The sequence below is a fragment of the Schistocerca serialis genome, chromosome 3, assembly GCF_023864345.2.
Source record: "Schistocerca serialis cubense isolate TAMUIC-IGC-003099 chromosome 3, iqSchSeri2.2, whole genome shotgun sequence".
NCBI classification, from domain to species: Eukaryota; Metazoa; Arthropoda; class Insecta; order Orthoptera; family Acrididae; genus Schistocerca; species Schistocerca serialis.
The window spans coordinates 300,970,460-300,988,076 of NC_064640.1; the positions used below are offsets into that span (position 1 = coordinate 300,970,460).

General features: G+C 45.8%; 2 non-coding genes across 2 annotated transcripts; one reads left to right on the plus strand and one right to left on the minus strand.

Moving 5' to 3' along the window:
* Positions 1-10,266: 10,266 nt before the first annotated feature.
* Positions 10,267-10,340, minus strand: Trnas-cga (transfer RNA serine (anticodon CGA)). Its single transcript has one exon. It is a non-coding gene; the product is annotated as a tRNA-Ser (tRNA).
* Positions 10,341-10,660: 320 nt separating this feature from the next.
* On the plus strand, positions 10,661-10,734 carry Trnas-cga (transfer RNA serine (anticodon CGA)). The gene has a single exon. It is a non-coding gene; the product is annotated as a tRNA-Ser (tRNA).
* The last annotated feature ends 6,883 nt before the right edge of the window (positions 10,735-17,617 follow it).

Consider the following 17,617-nt stretch of genomic DNA (forward strand, 5'->3'; position numbering starts at 1 on the left):
CCTTTTCCCCCCATTTTCCACAGACCGCCATCTTGGATTACGTCATGGGAGGGGAGAGGGGAAGGCCGACAGCGTCCTCTAGTGGCGGTGTTGTGAAAAAGGTCAGTTGGATTACAGACCCCATGGTCAACATACTGGAGCTTCTGTCTACTGCCTATGGCATCTTAAATTGTTTAAATGAACAATGCATACGAATTAAAGACTTATGTCCCTTCTATCTGGCAGCCCACTGAGTCAATTTCCCACCAATTTCTAAATGAGGGAGGGGAGGGGAGCATTGCATGCAAAATAAAGACTTACGTCTGTCCTTTCTGGCAGCCCAGCATAGACTGAGTCCTTTTCCAGCCAATTTCAACATTGGGGAGGGGAGGTGGGAGGGGAGGGGCAATGGGGAGAGGAAAGGGATTAGGTTAGTGGAGGTAGTCAAACTGGCCTATTTTCCCTCCAAAATTCGAACTTCCCACCATGACGTCACTGTGACATTGCCACCTCTATGGTCACCATCTCGGATCCGCCATTTTGAATAGTGGGACCATGCTCTCTTTGCCCTACTGCTGGTTACATAAGCGTATAGTCTTCTTTTTCATCCTATAAAATAAGCGTTTTATGACTTTTTGGATAAACTAATGAAGCAATTAACGTAAATACTTTTGCAAATTATTTATTGATTTTTGGACTCCATTTTCTGATTTTTCAAAGAAATTCAGTTGCAATTAATGTCCCCTCATCCCAGGAGGTAAATTTTGCTCTGTCCAAAATGAGGTGCGTCCATGACGGAAGTCCTGCAGTCTGCAAATGTTATGTGAAATCAAAAAACAAACAAATTACTTAATCTATAGATATTTCGCATGGAGTAATAGCATGGTCTATGAAATTTGATAATAACAAAATGGCACACATTAACAACAAAGATTCAGTTTGTCTAGAGCTTTTGTCAACAAAGATTCAGTTTGTCTAGAGCTTTGGTCATGTATTTTGCAATAACTAATGAATAAATTAATATAAACAGTAGCCTGCTACTCCTTGCCAACATATCTGAGGAGTAATTTGGCCAAATTTCAGAAAGATATCTTTCTTAGTGTGCCCACTGTCTATTCTGTCAGCTTGAAAAGTACAGTATCTCAAGCTAATGGAATGGATTGCGGGCACACTAACAAAGATATCTACCTAAAATTCGGCTGAATTACTCCTCGGGCATGTCCGCAAGGAGCAACAGGCAGATTTTTTAAATTTCAATTTATTCATTAGTTACTAAAAAAAACATGACCAAAACCACAAGACAAATCTACACCTTTGTTTCAAACGTCCACTATTTTATTATTTAGTCTAATTTTAAAAAAAACTGTACTATTACTTCGTGCGCAATATCCTGTAGGTTGAGGAAATTGTTTCTTGACTTCAGACAAGATTTTCTGTCTGCATTACCTCCGTCGTGGACACACTTCATTTTTGACAGAGCAACTTTGCTTCATCGGATGTGGGCTTAACGATGACTGAAATTTTTTTATTAAATCAGGTAATGTTGTCCAAGAATCAATAAATAATGTGCAGAAAGATGTACGTTGATTGCATCACTGATACAAAAGCTCCATACTTAGCAGTCATATGCAACCGCTTCCTCGATGAAAGATCCATCTCCAAAGACCGGAAAATAGCACAGGTGTTACCAATAATCAAGAAACGAAATAGCACTAATCCGCTGACTTAAAGGCCCATATCAGATGGTTGGGTTGTGGGGGTTGAAGCGACCAGACTACAAAGGCCATCGGTACCAAAGGCGCATATCACTGACGTCGATTTTCAGTAAAATTTTGGAACGTATACTATGGTCAAACTATTTAATTATCTCCAAGAAAAGGATGTATTATCACATAGTCAGCACATTTCAGAAAACATTGTTCTTGTAAAACTCAAGTAGCTCTTCATTCACATTAGGTAATGAGTGCTATCGACAGGAGATCGTAAACTGATTCAATTTTTCTAGATTCCCCTAAAATGGTTTTGACACTGTTTCCTACAAGTAACTTCCAATCAAACAGCGTTGCTATGGGGTAGCGTCTCAGTTGTGCGACTAGATTCCTGATTCCCTGCCAGAAAAGTCACAGTTCGAAGTAACTGACGGATAGTCATCGAGTAAAACAAAAGCAGTATGTGGCATTCCAAGGAAGTGCTACACTCTATGGTGACGAAAGTCATAGGACGGCTCCTAATATCGTGTCGGACCTCCTCCTGCCCTGCGTAGTGCAGCCACTCGACGTGGCATGGATTCAACAAGGTGTTGGAAGTCTACTGCAGAAATACTGAGCCATGGTGCCTCTATAAAACTGAACTATGTCCAAACAGGCCTTGGAAGGCCGACGTGTCATCCTCAGCCCACAGACGTCACTGGATGTGGATATGGAGGGGCATGTGGTCAGCCCACCGCTCTTCCGGCCGTATGTCAGCTCCTCAGTTTGCCTCACAAGGGCTGAGTGCACCCCGCTTGCCAACAGCGCTTGGCAGACCTGATGGTCACCCATCCAAGTACGAGCCAGCCCGACAGCGCCTAACTTCGGTCATCTGACGGGAAGCTGTGTTGCCAACGTGGCAAGGACGTTGGCCATGGTGCCTCTATACCTGTCCATAATTGCGAAAGTCTTGCCGGTGCAGGATGTTGTGCACGAACTGAAAATGGTTCAAATGGGTCTGAGCACTATGGGACTTAACTTCTGAGGTCATCAGTCCCCTAGAACTTAGAACTACTTAAACCTAACTAACCTAAGGACATCACACACCGACCGATGTGGCCGAGAAGTTGTAGGCGCCTCAGTTTGGAACCGCACGTCCGCTACGGTCGCAGGTTCGAATCCTGCCTCGGGCAAGGACATGTGTGATGTCCTTAGGTTAGTTAGGTTTAAGTAGTTCTAAGTTCTAGGGGACTGATGACCTCAGATGTTAAGTCTCATAGTGCTCAGAGCCATTTGAACCATTTTTTTGACATCACATATATCCATGACCGAGACAGGATTCGAACCTGCGACCGTAGCTGTCGCGTGGTTCCAGACTGTAGCGCCTAGAACCGCTAGGCCACGCCAGCCGGCTGCACGAACTGACCTCTCGATTGTGTCCCATAGATATTTGATTGGATTCATGTTGGGCAATGCAGGTGGCCAAATCATTCGCTCGAATTGTCCAGAATGTTCTTCAAACCAAATAGTAATCCATAAAAATTTCATTAATTGTGATCATAACTCCCGTGGATGGTCAAAAATGGTCTGTAAGTGCCCGAACATAACCATTTTCAGTCATGATCGGTTCACTTGGACCAGAGGACTCTGTTCATTCCATATAAACACAGCCCACACCATCACTGCACAAACATCAACTTGTTGACAAGTTGGGTCCATGGCTTCGTGGGATCTGCACCACACTCGAACTCTACCGTCAGCTCTTACGAACTGAAATCTCGACTCATCTGACCAGGCCACGGTTTTCTAGACGTTTGTGGCCCAACCAATATGGTCACGTGCCCACGAGAGGCGATGCAGGCGTTGTCGTTCTGTTAGCCAAGACACTCGCATCGATCGTCTGACGCCATAGCCCATTAACACCCCATTTCGTCGCACTGTCCAAACGGATACGTTAGTTGTACGTCCCATATTGATTTCTGTGGTTATATCACGCAGTGTTGCTTGTCTGTTAGCGCTGACGACTCTACGTAAACACCGCTGCTCTCGGTGGTTAAGTGACAGCCGTCGGCCGCTGCGTAGTCCTTGCTGAGAGGTAATGCTTGAAATTTGGTATTCTCGGCACTCTCTTGACATTGTAGATATCGGAATATTGAATTCCCTAACGATTTCCAAGATGGAATGTCCCATGCGCTTAGCTCCTACTATTATTCCACGTTAAAAGTCTATTAATCCCCTCGGCCGGCCGAAGTAGCCGAGTGGTTCTAGGTGCTTCAGTCTGGAACCGCGCGACCGCTACGGTCGCAGGTTCGAATCCTGCTTCGGGCATGGATGTGTGTGATGTCCTTAGGTTAGTTAGGTTTAAGTTGTTCCAAGATATAGGGGCCTGATGATCTCAGAAGTTAAGCCCCATAGTGCTCAGAGCCATTTGAACCAATAATCCCCTCGTGACACCATAATCACGTTGGAAACCTTTTCACATGAATCACCTGAGTGCAAAAGACAGCTCTACCAATGCACTATCCTTTTATACCTTATGTACGCAACACTACCACCACCTGTATATGTGCATACCGCTATCCCATGACTTGAGTCGCCGCAGTGTAATCGCTCTACTGTATCTAATATACACTGACGGGAAAAAATGCAACAGCAAGAAAGAGTTATGCAACATAAAGGAAAGTTTGTAGGCGTGTTTCTAGATCTGAAAGATGATGTCTATTCAATTTAGCGCCAGACGCATAAGAGAGGCGACAGTGTCGCCACAATGAGGATTCAAATCAGGTTTGCTTTAAATACACGCTGTAACGGTCGTGTGCGTTAGTTAACTTTGAGACTAAACGCCGGCCGGTGTGGCCGAGCGGTTCTAGGCGCTTCAGTCTGGAACCGCACGACCGCTACGGTCGCAGGTTCGAATCCTGCCTCGGCATGGATGTGTGTGATGTCCTTAGGTTAGTTAGGTTTAAGTAGTTCTAAGTTCTAGGGGACTGATGACCTCAGATGTTAAGTCCCATAGTGCTCGGAGCCATTTGAACCATTTTGAGACTAAACGTGGTGAATTTATGTTAGTCAAGAATGCCGTGAAGACGACAAACACGCCATTATCACTGAATGTCAATGAGGTCGTGTAATAGGGCTACGGGAAGCTTGATGTTCGTTCTGCGATATTGCAAAAAGACTCGGCAGGAATGTACGAGGCCTGTTCAGAAAGTAAGCTCCGATTGATTGCCAAATTGAAACCACGGTGAACATCAGAAATGTTTTACTTGTAACAATGAGCTACACCTTTCAGCTACTTCTGTACGTAGTCGCCGTTCTGACTTAGACTTTTGTCATAGCGTTGTACCAACTTTTCAATAGCCTCATCATAGAAGGCAGCCGCCAGTGCTTTCCGCCAATTCTCCACGCTGGCCTACACTTCGTTGTCTGTGTCAAAATGTTGTCTTCAAAGACAGCGGTTCATGTGACCAGAGATGAAACTCAGGGGGAGACAATTGCGGACTGTATTGTGGGTAATCTAACATTTCCATTTGAAAACGATACAGGAGCATCTTCATTGCCCCTGCAGAATGCGGCTGAGAATTGTCGTGAAGACGAAACAGCACGACAGTTATGTAATGTTAGCTGCATAGCTTCAGGCGAAATTTCTCACCAGGCCCTCGTACTTGGCGGCAGACACTATTTTCTAGACATCTTTACGCACTCACTGCGAGCTCAGAAATGAGAAGAGGGACGTGATGCTAACTGGGGTTATACTAGAGACACTACCCAACACATCTGTGCAAAGCTTTATCGGATTTTCATAGTCGTTTCCATTTCGCGACCGATCGGAGCTTACTTTCTGAACGCCCCTCGTATATACTGTATATGATTGCTGGCAGTGGCCATCACGACAATGTACAGTCGCTAGAAGTCCGGGCTCCGGACGACAACGTGGCACTACTGAGAGGGAAGACCATAGTGTCTGTCCTATGGCTGTGGGGCATCGTACTGCATCTGCGGCAGAAATTTCAGCAGCATTTGGCACCACAGTGAAACAACAGACAATTACAAACTGGTTACTTCAAGGACAGCTCCGACCCATACGTTCTGTAGCGTACACTTCAGTGAACACAAACCATCGCCGTTTGCGACTTGATTAGTGTCGAGCGAGAGATCACTGAAGGGCAGGGTGTAGGCCAGGTGAGCGTCTGCAGCCAACCTGTCTGCAGCCTGGGCACAATGGATGCACACCAGGAGTTATGGTCTAGGTTGCGACTTTGTATGACACCAGGAACACTCTAATGGTTAAACCAAACACCCTGACTGCAAATTTGTACGTCAGTCTGGTGATCTGACTCGTTGTGCTGCCATTCATGAACAGCTTTCCAGAGGGTGTTTTCCTACATAAAATAAGTAAATAAGTTGTCCTGCCGAATGCGAGTCCGGCGTGCTAACCATTGCGCCACGTCGTTCGGTGGCGCTGCCCTCTTCAGTATGGAGCTAAACCCCGAATGCAGACAGAACATTCCCACTTGCCTAGTGTGTTCTCATACGTATTTTCAGTCACTGAAACCTAAGCTGTCAAAGTTTCAAGTGAGTGTGCCTCCAGTGGAACGCTTTTCTAGCTAGATGTCCATATGACCTTTTTTGCCTGATATCCTCTCAGGGATCATTTGATTCCATTTTACAAAGTCATCCTGTATGTGAAACTGTTTTCTTGGGGTTGTAAGGAATTTCACAAGTGACTTAGCTGCATTTCATTCTAATATTATCCTCTTACAGAACATTTTGTAACATTAAATACCATGACAGTGAGAGGTTGTTTAATGATTTCCTATTGTCAAATATACAATGTAAAATTCTCATGGTCTCTGTTCACGAATAATCAGGAAAAACACATATATATACTGATATTCTGTTGGTTATGAATATGTTATGTAAATTTTTTGGCAAAAATTAACTTCTTTACTAGAAAACTACAATATTATGTGGCATGTAAACAAAGAAGCATAGAGAGTTTCAGCATCAGAATCCAACACGTACACTGTTCTTCTTGCACTGTTACTACTTTTTACATTTTTCATTTATTTATTACGCCATATCTGTAGATGCCGTGTCTAATTCAAGTAATTATTAATAGTGGAAGGTGCAACCTAGTCTCTCGACCACCACACATCCTGCTTAAGGAAATCACTAGTGTTTGCACTAATAACAGTTATGTAAATGATGCCTTCCACGAGATGATGACAGTGTATCCGTAGAAAAGTGTAGTCGATAAAGCAAAGACCTTCTGATTGACGAGCGAGCTGAAAAGCAATGCCTCGCTCGTCAATCAGAAGGTCTTTGCTTTATATATATATATATATATATATATATATATATATATATATATATATATATATATATATATATATATAACTACAAAGAACGAAACTTGTCTAGCTTGAGGGGGGAATCCAGATGGCGCTATGGTTGGCCCGCTAAATGGCGCTGCCATAGGTCAAACGGATATCAACTGCGTTTTTAAAAATAGGAACCCCAATTTTTTATTACAAATTCGTGTAATACGTAAAGAAAGATGAATGTTTCCATTGGATCACTTTTTTCGCTTTGTGATAGATGGCACTGTAATAGTCAGAAACATATGGCTCACAATTTTAGACGAACAGTAGGTACGTTTGAACATTTTATTTCGGTTGTTCCAATGTGATACATGTACCCTTGTGAACATATCATTTCTGAGAACGCATGCTGTTACAGCGTGATTACCTATAAATACCACATTAATGCCATAAATGCTCAAAATGATGTCCGTCTACCTCAATGCATTTGGCAATACGTGTAACGACATTCCTCTCAACAGCGAGCAGTTCGCCTTCCGTAATGTGCGCACATGCATTGACAATGCGCTGACGTATGTTGTCAGCCGTTGTCGGCGGATCACGATAGCAAATATCCTTCATCTTTCCCCACAGAAAGAAATCCGGGGACGTCAGATCCGGTGAACGTGCAGGCCATGGTATGGTGCTTTGATGACCAATCCACATGTCATGAAATATGCTATTCAATACCGCTTCAACCGCACGCGAGCTATTTGCCGGATATCCATCATGTTGGAAGTATATCGCCATTCTGTCATGCAGTGAAACATCTTGTAGTAACATCGGTAGAACATTACGTAGGAAATCAGCATACATTGCACCATTTAGATTGCCATCGATAAAATGGGGGCCAATTATGCTTCAAAATTGTTCAAATGGCTCTGAACACTATGGGACTTAACTTCTGAGGTCATCAGCCCCCTAGAACTTACAACTACTTAAACCTAACTAACCTAAGCACATCACATACATCCATGCCCGAAGCAGGATTCGAACCTGTGATCTTAGCGGTCGCGCGGTTCCAGACTGAAGCGCCTAGAACCGCTCGGCCACCCTGGCCGGCAATTATCCTTCCTCCCATAATGCCGCACCCTACATTAACCCGACAAGGTAGCTGATGTTCCACTTGTCGCAGCCACCGTGGATTTTTCGTTGCACAGTAGTGCATATTATGCCCGTTTACGTTACCGCTGTTGGTGAATGGCGCTTCGTCGCTAAATAGAACACATGCAAAAAATCTGTCATCGTCCCGTAATTTCTCTTGTGCCCAGTGGCAGAACTGTACACGACGTTCAAAGTCGTCGTCATGCAATTCCTGGTGCATGTAAATATGGTACGGGTGCAATCGATGTTGATGTAGCATTCTCAACACCGACTTTTTTGAGATTCCCGATTCTCGCGCAATTTGTCTGCTACTGATGTGCGGATTAGCCGCGACAGCAGCTAAAACACCTATTTGGGCATCGTCGTTTGTTGCAGGTCGTGGTTGACGCTTCACACGTGGCTGAACACTTCCTGTTTCCTCAAATAACGTAACTATCCGGCGAACGGTCCGGTCACTTGGATGATGTCGTCCAGGATACCGAGCAGCATACATAGCACACGCCTGTTGGTCATTTTGATCACAATGGCCATACATCAACACGATATCGACGCTTTCCGCCATTGGTAAACGGTCCATTTTAACACGGGTAATGTATCACGGAGCAAATACCCTCCGCACTGGCGGAATGTTGCGTGATACCACGTACTTACACGTTTGCGACTATTACAGCGCCATCTATCACAAAGCGAAAAAAGTGGTCCAACTAAAACATTCATATTTCTTTACGTACTACACGAATATGTAATAAAAATGGGGGTTCCTAATTTAAAAAACGCAGTTGATATCTGCTTGGTGTATGGCAGCGCCATCTAGCGAGCCAACCATAGCGCCATCTGGTTTCCCTTTCAAGCTACACGAGTTTCGTTCTTTGTAGTTTTTTCGTTTGATGCTTCTTTCGTGGGATATTTGGCCCGGTCACTATCAATGGAGTGTGTGTGTGTGTGTGTGTGTGTGTGTGTGTGTGTGTGTGTGTGTGTGTGTGTGTGTGAGGTGGTTGCTGGAAATTGTAGAACCCGGTCCTCCAAATTTGGTGTACGCACAGTCCGCCACCTCCTTGCACGTTCGTCTGTCTGAATGGACCCATGATGATACAAGCGCCCAGAAAAAGTTTACAATTTTGTGTGCTGTGGTTGGTGATTGTGAGGGTACTTCTTTTGGGACAGCCGAGCTGCCTCTCTACCGTTTCCATCAGCTTGACCGTACACAAATACCATCTCGGCTAGTTCCCGACATGAATACCAAACCATTCTGCTGCTTTCATCACGCTGCGTCCGCGATATGGCCTGCAATACACAAGGAAAACATGGCACGTGGTCAGAGGAACTTCCATTCGTCAGAGACATCTACTGTGGCAACGATTCATTTCCGGACAGATGTTCATAGGATCTTTTTTCCTCCATTTACAGTGAGGCATCCGTCCCTGCAGTTAGTCTGTTTTGTTAATGTTCACGCAATCATTTTAATTAACAGTAGAATATCTCATAACATAACCCAAAATTGATGTAATTTTGCATATATTTTAGGTTGTTGTTAGTTCTTTTTTTGTTAATTGCTTCGTACATTGCTGCAGTTTTGTATTTACTCTCTGTGTGTCACACCGTAAATTTTTGCGTCTTGTCTGTGGCTCATTCATGGTTTTGGCACTTAAGCTTGTCTCATTTTTAAATTTCTAAAAGCTTGAGAGAGATGTATGTGGCCCATGCAAATACAAACTGGCTAGCTGTTTCTCCAGCTTGCCACTCCAACATCAGATTGTCATTTATTCTCCAGTCACAGCGCAAACTAGCTGAAACGCCGCAAATGTTAAAAAAATTACTAGAAATATTCAGAACTAGAAAAAATAGGGACTCAGTCATACACTCTAGTGGACGACATAAAGTGATTCCTGGCATGACCAAGGCGTGAACTGTTATTGGCAATTCCGCCTTTCGAAAAGCTTTGTCGGTTTAGGACTGAAGTGTGTGTTCTGACAAGCGGCAGCTCTGCTTTAACGATAGATATTCGACAGTTGGGATGTGCATAGTCGACTGGAGGGTAATGTAGGTCAAGTGAATTTGTTAGTCTGCGGCAGCTTTATAGGCTTGTACATCTACATCTACATATAAAAACTTCCTGGCAGATTAAAACTGTGTGCACCGACCGAGACTCGAACTCGGGACCTTTGCCTTTCGCGGGCAAGTGCTCTACCATCTGAGCTACCGAAGCACGACTCACGCCCGGTCCTCACAGCTTTACTTCTGCCAGTATCTCGTCTCCTACCTTCCAAACTTTACAGAAGCTCTCCTGCGAACCTTGCAGAACTAGCACTCCTGAAAGAAAGGATATTTCGGAGACATGGCTTAGCCATAGCCTGGGGGACGTTTCCAGAATCATCCCCCAGGCTGTGGCTAAGCCATGTCTCCGCAATATCCTTTCTTTCAGGAGTGCTAGTTCTGCAAGGTTCGCAGGAGAGCTTCTGTAAAGTTTGGAAGGTAGGAGACGAGATACTGGCAGAAGTAAAGCTGTGAGGACCGGGCGTGAGTCGTGCTTCGGTAGCTCAGATGGTAGAGCACTTGCCCGCGAAAGGCAAAGGTCCCGAGTTCGAGTCTCGGTCGGTGCACACAGTTTTAATCTGCCAGGAAGTTTCATATCAGTGCACACTCCGCTGCAGAGTGAAAATCTCATTCTGATCTACATATATACTCCGCAAGTCAACGACCGGTGCGCGGCGGAGTGTACCCTGTACCACCACTAAGTCATTCGCTTACCTGTTCCACCTGCAAATGGAGCGAAGGAAAAACGACTACCTATACGCCTCCGAATGAACCCTAATTTCTCGTATCTTACCTTTGTGGTCCTTACGCGGATGTGTGTTGGTGGCAGCCGAATCATTCCACAGTCACCTTCAAATGACGGTTCTCGATGTTTTCTCAACAGTGCTCCTCTAAAAAAAACGCCACCGTTCCCCGAGGGATTCCCATTTCAGTTCCCGTAGCATCTCCTCCGCAGCACTTCCGTGTTGTTCGAATATACCGGTAACAGTTCTAGCAACCCACCTTTGAATTGCTTCGATGTCTTCCTTTCGTCCGATCTGGTACGGGCCCAAACTTCCGAGCACTACTCAAGGATACGTCGCAGCAACGTTCTATATGCGATCCCTTGTATGGACGAACCATACTTTCCCAAAATTCTCCCAATAAACCGAATCCGACTACTCACATTCTCTGCCAGAATCCTCACCTGCTCGTTCCATTTCATATCGCCTTGCAACGTTACGCCCAGATATTTAAACGGCGTTATTATGTCAAGTAGTAAACTAATAGTGCTGTATCCTAACATTCTGAGTTTGTTTTTCCTAATCATCCACATTAACGTAAATTTTTCTACATTTAGAGCTGCCTGCCATTCGTTATACGAACTAGAAATTTTGTCTAAGTCATATTGTATCCTCCTACAGTCACTCAACGTCGACACCCGGAACACTACAGTATCATCAGAAAACAACCACAGATTGCTGCCCACCCTGTCTGTCAGATCATTCATATACATAAAAATTAATAGCGATCCTATCATTCTTCCCTGGGGCACTCCTGACGATGCCTTTGTGTCTGATGAACACTCGCCGGCGAGGACAACATACTGGGTACTATTACTTAAGAAGTCTTCCAGCCACTCACATATGTGGGAAACTGTTTAATAAGCTCGTACCTACGTTAACATTCTGCAGTGGGGAACAGTGTCAAATGCTTTCCGGAAATCTAGTAATATGGGATCTGCCTGTTGGTCTTTATCAGTAGTTCGCATTATATCATTTAAGAAAAGGGCAAGCTGAGTTTCGCACAATAGGATGGAGAGCTGACATTTAAATAGAGGTTCTGATGAAGCAAGCGGACTTGAGGCGGTTTGTTAATGTGAGAAGAAACTATCAATTTTCTTGTAAACTGAAGTGTTTGATTATTGTGTGACATTCGTTCCTTCGTATCTTTGAACTTGCTATAGGCGTGAGAATTTCAGACTAGTGGAAAAGAGCTGAAAGGACGTCGAAATCGGGAAGGACCCGGACAGACCCGAAGGCTGTCGGAAAGAACAACCGACAAGTATTCAAGGCGAGACATGCATGATGACCACATGAGACGTGCAGGTGAAAGAAAAACAAACGGATTCCAAGAGTAACCAAGCAAGAAACCGAGAAGATGCGATAACGCAGCAGAGACAATCTCGCGTCAGGTGTGACGGCGAGTGTACACAGCAGAAGCGCATACCGTGCTGATGGATAGATGGCCGTCCGACAGCATTTACGTATCTTGCTGCAACGAGAGCTTCCGGCCTGAGCACTCACATCAGGAATTACGGCTGGCACTATTTGGCAACTGCAGCGCTGTACAGTTACTATTGCCCTGTCGGCCGCCTTAGTTCATTTCTTTCGGAAAGTATTCGAATACGTCGAGTCGGGATACCAGAGAACTCTCATTTCGAAGCATTTATATTTGCTGTGGTTGCGTAGTGTGTTGCAAGGAGTCAATTGAATGTAATGTAGAGACTCAATGTTGTTATGTGCAGTCAAATAGCCAGACATTGGCATGCCTCTGGAAAGAACTGTTCACCGATTAGTACTGTCAGAGTTACGACGTCTGAGTTGTGTCTCATTTTCAAACGTTCAACCCAGGAGAATTTCCCCAATTTAATTCTCGCACCACTGAAAGGATGAGTGTAATACAATCCTGGAAATGGAAAAAAGAACACATTGACACCGGTGTGTCAGACCCACCATACTTGCTCCGGACACTGCGGGAGGGCTGTACAAGCAATGATCACACGCACGGCACAGCGGACACACCAGGAACCGCGGTGTTGGCCGTCGAATGGCGCTAGCTGCGCAGCATTTGTGCACCGCCGCCGTCAGTGTCAGCCAGTTTGCCGTGGCATACGGAGCTCCATCGCAGTCTTTAACACTGGTAGCATGCCGCGACAGCGTGGACGTGAACTGTGGTGTCACCGCCAGACACCACACTTGCTAGGTGGTAGCTTAAATCGGCCGCGGTCCATTTAGTACATGTCGGACCCGCGTGTCGCCACTGTGTAATCGCAGACCTAGCGCCACCACCAAGGCAGGTCTCGTGATACGAGAGAGCACTCGCCCAGTTGTACGAGAACCTAGCTACCGACCAGATGTACGAAGCCTTTCTCTCTCATTAGCCGAGAGACAGAATAGCCATCAGCTAAGTTAATGGCTACGAACTAGCAAGGCGCCATTAGCCATACAGTGATTGTACTTAAAGTCTCCTGTGTATCGTCAAGATCGATGTACCACAATGATTGAGTAAAGTTAAGTATTAAACCTGCTCCGTACTTTTCTTCCTAACATTAATTACGTATCCTGTTCCAGTACTTCACGCCCGTCTGCGTTAGTCTAGCTTGCCTTTTCAGCCATCTCAACTTCACGGTGTCGGCCCAGATACCGACACAACATTGGCGACGAGGGAAAAGAGTTCTTTCTGATTGCTTACATTTAATTGTGTCATGGCTTCGCCACATTCTCCAGATGTACTGTCCGAATTTTATCGCTTGCAGAATCAGCAGACGCAGGCGTTATTGGATGCCCTTGGACAGCTCGTCCGGGGTCAACGTGCGCTGCACACCGATGCGGCCGCCGCCGCTTCACCGCTACCGCAGCCACAACCTGCCGTTGCACCGCCTTTTAGGCCCTACGACCCGAACCAGGAAACCTGGCACGAGTGGTCCCGCCAGTTTGCGTTCCACCTCGCTGCCTACAGAATTCAAGGTAATGAGCGGCAGCCGTTTTTGCTTTCTTGTGTCGGTGTGTCCACATACCGTGTGATAGTGAAATTGTTTCCCCGACGCGACGTAGCAACTCTGTCCTACGAGGAAATTTTGTCTGCATTAGATGCCTATTTCAAAGAAACAGTTAATGTGGTTGCAAAACGGTATACGTTCTTTCGTACAAAACGTACGGCCGGTCAAACTAATAGGGAGTGGGTAGCAACATTGCAAGGACTTACTAGGGACTGTGCCTTTGAATGTGACTGTGGTCTTTCTTATTCAGATACAATGGTGCGTGATGCAATTGCACAGAACGTTTCTGATGTTCGCATACGGGAGCAAATTTTGAAACTAGTTAATCCCTCCCTTCAACAAGTGATAGACATATTGGATAGACAGGACACACTTGACTGTGCTCAGGAATCTTTTGAAACTTCGCCAGCCGTGTGTAACATTAACCGGCCCGCTGGACGCGCTGCGCGGCCCGGTAACTGGGCCTCGCGCACGTCCGCACAGCTGCCGCCGCGCGCTAAGCCACGTGTGCCGCGCCAGCCCACAAATGTAGTGAAATCGTGCCCGCGGTGTGCTACTAGACATTCGCGTGAACATTGCCCGTCACGCCGAGCTATTTGCTTTTTCTGCAATAAGAAAGGACATGTTCAAAGTGTTTGCCAGACAAAGCTCAGATCAGACAATCACAATCATTCCAGGCCCTTTGCTTCGCGCCGGAATCGAACCAAGGACACTCAGGCTCGTGGACCTTCGCCTATGGACATTCATGTCGTTACTTCCACTTCGTCCAGTGACACTTTCTCTAACAGTAACTGTGTTCGTCCCACAAAAACTGTGCGTCGACGTCGCCGGAAATCACGTCAATTAGCAAGTGATTCTGTACCAGTGTCTATTCAAATTGCACAAAACAGTCGCTTTTGTCGTCAGCAGGACAATAAACTTTTTGTGGACTTAGACTTTGAAGGCAAAGTGATACCATTCCAGCTCGATACCGGAGCTGCAGTTTCATTGCTCAATCATGACGCGTACAAACAACTGGGCAAACCTCCGTTGCGTTCCGCAAATGTTAAGCTAACTACATATTCCGGACAGACAATTCCTGTGTTAGGACAGTGCAGCCTTCTTGCAACATACAAGGGACAAACAAAACTTGTGTCATTTTACGTTCTTCGTTCTTCTTCTGCAGTGAACTTGTTTGGTCTCGATTTATTTCAGTTGTTTAACATGTCTATTGTAAATCAGGTCCTATCAGTGAATCAGACTGTGCCTACAGACAGTGTTTCTCGGCTGTGTGACGAATTTGCAGACATTTTTGCACCGGGCTTAGGTTGCGCTAAAAACTATGAAGCACATTTAGAACTGAAGGTAAATGCGCAACCGAAATTTTTCAGGGCGCGCAATGTTCCCCACGCATTGCGTGATGAGGTCGCAAGAACGTTACACGATCTCGAATCACAGGGTGTAATTGAATGTGTGCAAGCTTCTCTCTGGGCCTCACCCTTAGTAATTTTGCCCAAACCTTCCGGAAAATTGAGACTTTGTGTGGACTTCAAGGCCACAGTGAATCCACAGCTAGTGACTGCTACTTTTCCTTTGCCCCGCCCGGAAGATCTTTTTGCTAAACTGTGCCCGGGAAAATATTTTTCAAAGTTGGACCTAGCCGATGCGTACTTGCAAATACCGGTGGACGACGAATCCCAGCGCGTATTGGTGGTTAACACGCATCTTGGATTGTACCGCTTCAAAAGACTGCCATTCGGGTGTGCATCCGTCCCTGCCTTGTTTCAGCAATATTTACAAACTATTTGTGCGTCGGTCCCTACTGCAGCAAACTATCTGGACGATATAGTGATCTCCGGACAGACAGAAGAAGATCATCTTGCGAACTTACGGACATTATTTCAGGTCTTGCGGCAAAATGGTCTTCGCTTGAGGAAGGACAAATGTGTGTTTTTTGCTCGTGACTTACCATACCTGGGACATGTCATTAATGCCCAAGGCATACATCCGAGTCCAGAGCACCTCCGTGCCATACAAGAATTGCCTTCCCCTCAAAATGTGAAACAGCTACAGAGTGTGTTGGGTAAAATTAATTATTACAATAAATATGTGCGCAATGCCTCTTCCATTTCAGCTCCGCTTCATCGCTTACGCCGTAAAGGTGTTCCATTCGTCTGGACGACGGAATGCGAACGCGCCTTTCGCTAGTTGAAATCGGCGTTGCTTTCTAATACTTGCCTTACGCCATTCGATCCCCAGAAACCCCTTTTGTTGATGGTAGATGCATCGGATTTCGGGATCGGTGCTGTGCTTGCGCACAAAGTTGGCTCCCATGATCGCCCTATTGCCTTTGCGTCCAAATTGCTCTCGTCTGCGCAAAGAAATTATTCACAGATAGAGAAAGAAGCTTTGGCTCTCGTGTTTGGTGTTACTAAGTTCCATGATTTCTTGTATGGTCGTCACTTTACCATCATCACAGACCACAAACCTTTGACATCGCTTTTTCATCCGACCAAGCCTGTACCTCCACGTACAGCGCAGAAATTCATTCGCTGGTCTATTTTCCTCTCGCAGTACCGCTACGATATCTTGTATCGGTCCACTGCTAAGCACGGAAACGCCGATGCGTTGTCCCGTTTGCCTGTTGCTGCGGATAATGCATTCGATTCTTCCGAACTTGCTTGCATGTTCATTGATTCGGAAACCGATGAAGTGGTCGAATCGTTTCCGATTGATTTTCGTCGTGTCGCTACAGCCACAGCTGCTGACCCTGTCCTTGCTACTGTTTTACGTTTTGTTGCTACGCAATGGCCTTTGTCAAAGTCTCGGATCGAGGATCCGTTGGTTCGCCGATTTTTTGCTCATAAGGAGAGACTTTTTGTTCGACGTGGTGTTTTGTTGTTGCGTTCTGATAATGATCAGTCCAGAGTCGTGGTCCCACGTTCGTTACAGTCCTCTGTTTTACGGCTTCTTCACCAAGGACATTGGGGTATAGTGCGAACGAAACAACTTGCTCGTCAGCACTGTACTTGGTTCGGAATCGATGCTGCGATTACGAATATGTGTTCTTCGTGCCCGGCGTGTGCCGAACACCAGTCCGCACCGCCGCGGAAAGTCTTTGCATGGCCAAAAGCCACTTCCCCTTGGCAACGCTTGCACATTGATTTTGCTGGTCCATTCTGGAATGCTCGATGGTTGGTTCTGGTCGACGCCTTCAGTAATTTTCCTTTTGTTGTCCGGATGTCTTCCACGACGTCCTCCGCCACCATCCAAGCGCTGTCTGCTATCTTTTGCATTGAAGGTCTTCCGCAGACTATTGTTTCCGACAATGGCCCACAATTCATGTCCGCAGAATTTCAGTCATTCTGCCAGGCCAATGGTATTCAACATCTGACATCCGCGCCGCTTTCGCCTCAGTCCAACGGTGCCGCTGAACGATTGGTCCGGACTTTCAAGTCACAGATGTTGAAATTGAAAGAGTCGCATTCTCGGGAGGACGCATTGTTGCTCTTTTTGTCTTCGTATCGCTCTCAGCCCCGAGATGGTCGCTCGCCGGCTGAGTTGCTCCACGGTCGTCCTCATCGCACCTTGATGTCTTTGCTGCATCCGCCGCATCAGGTTCCTGTGCAGCGGCAGACTCCTGCTTTTGCTCCAGGCGACGTTGTATTTTATCGCAACTATCGAGGTTCACGGCGTTGGCTCGCAGGGCG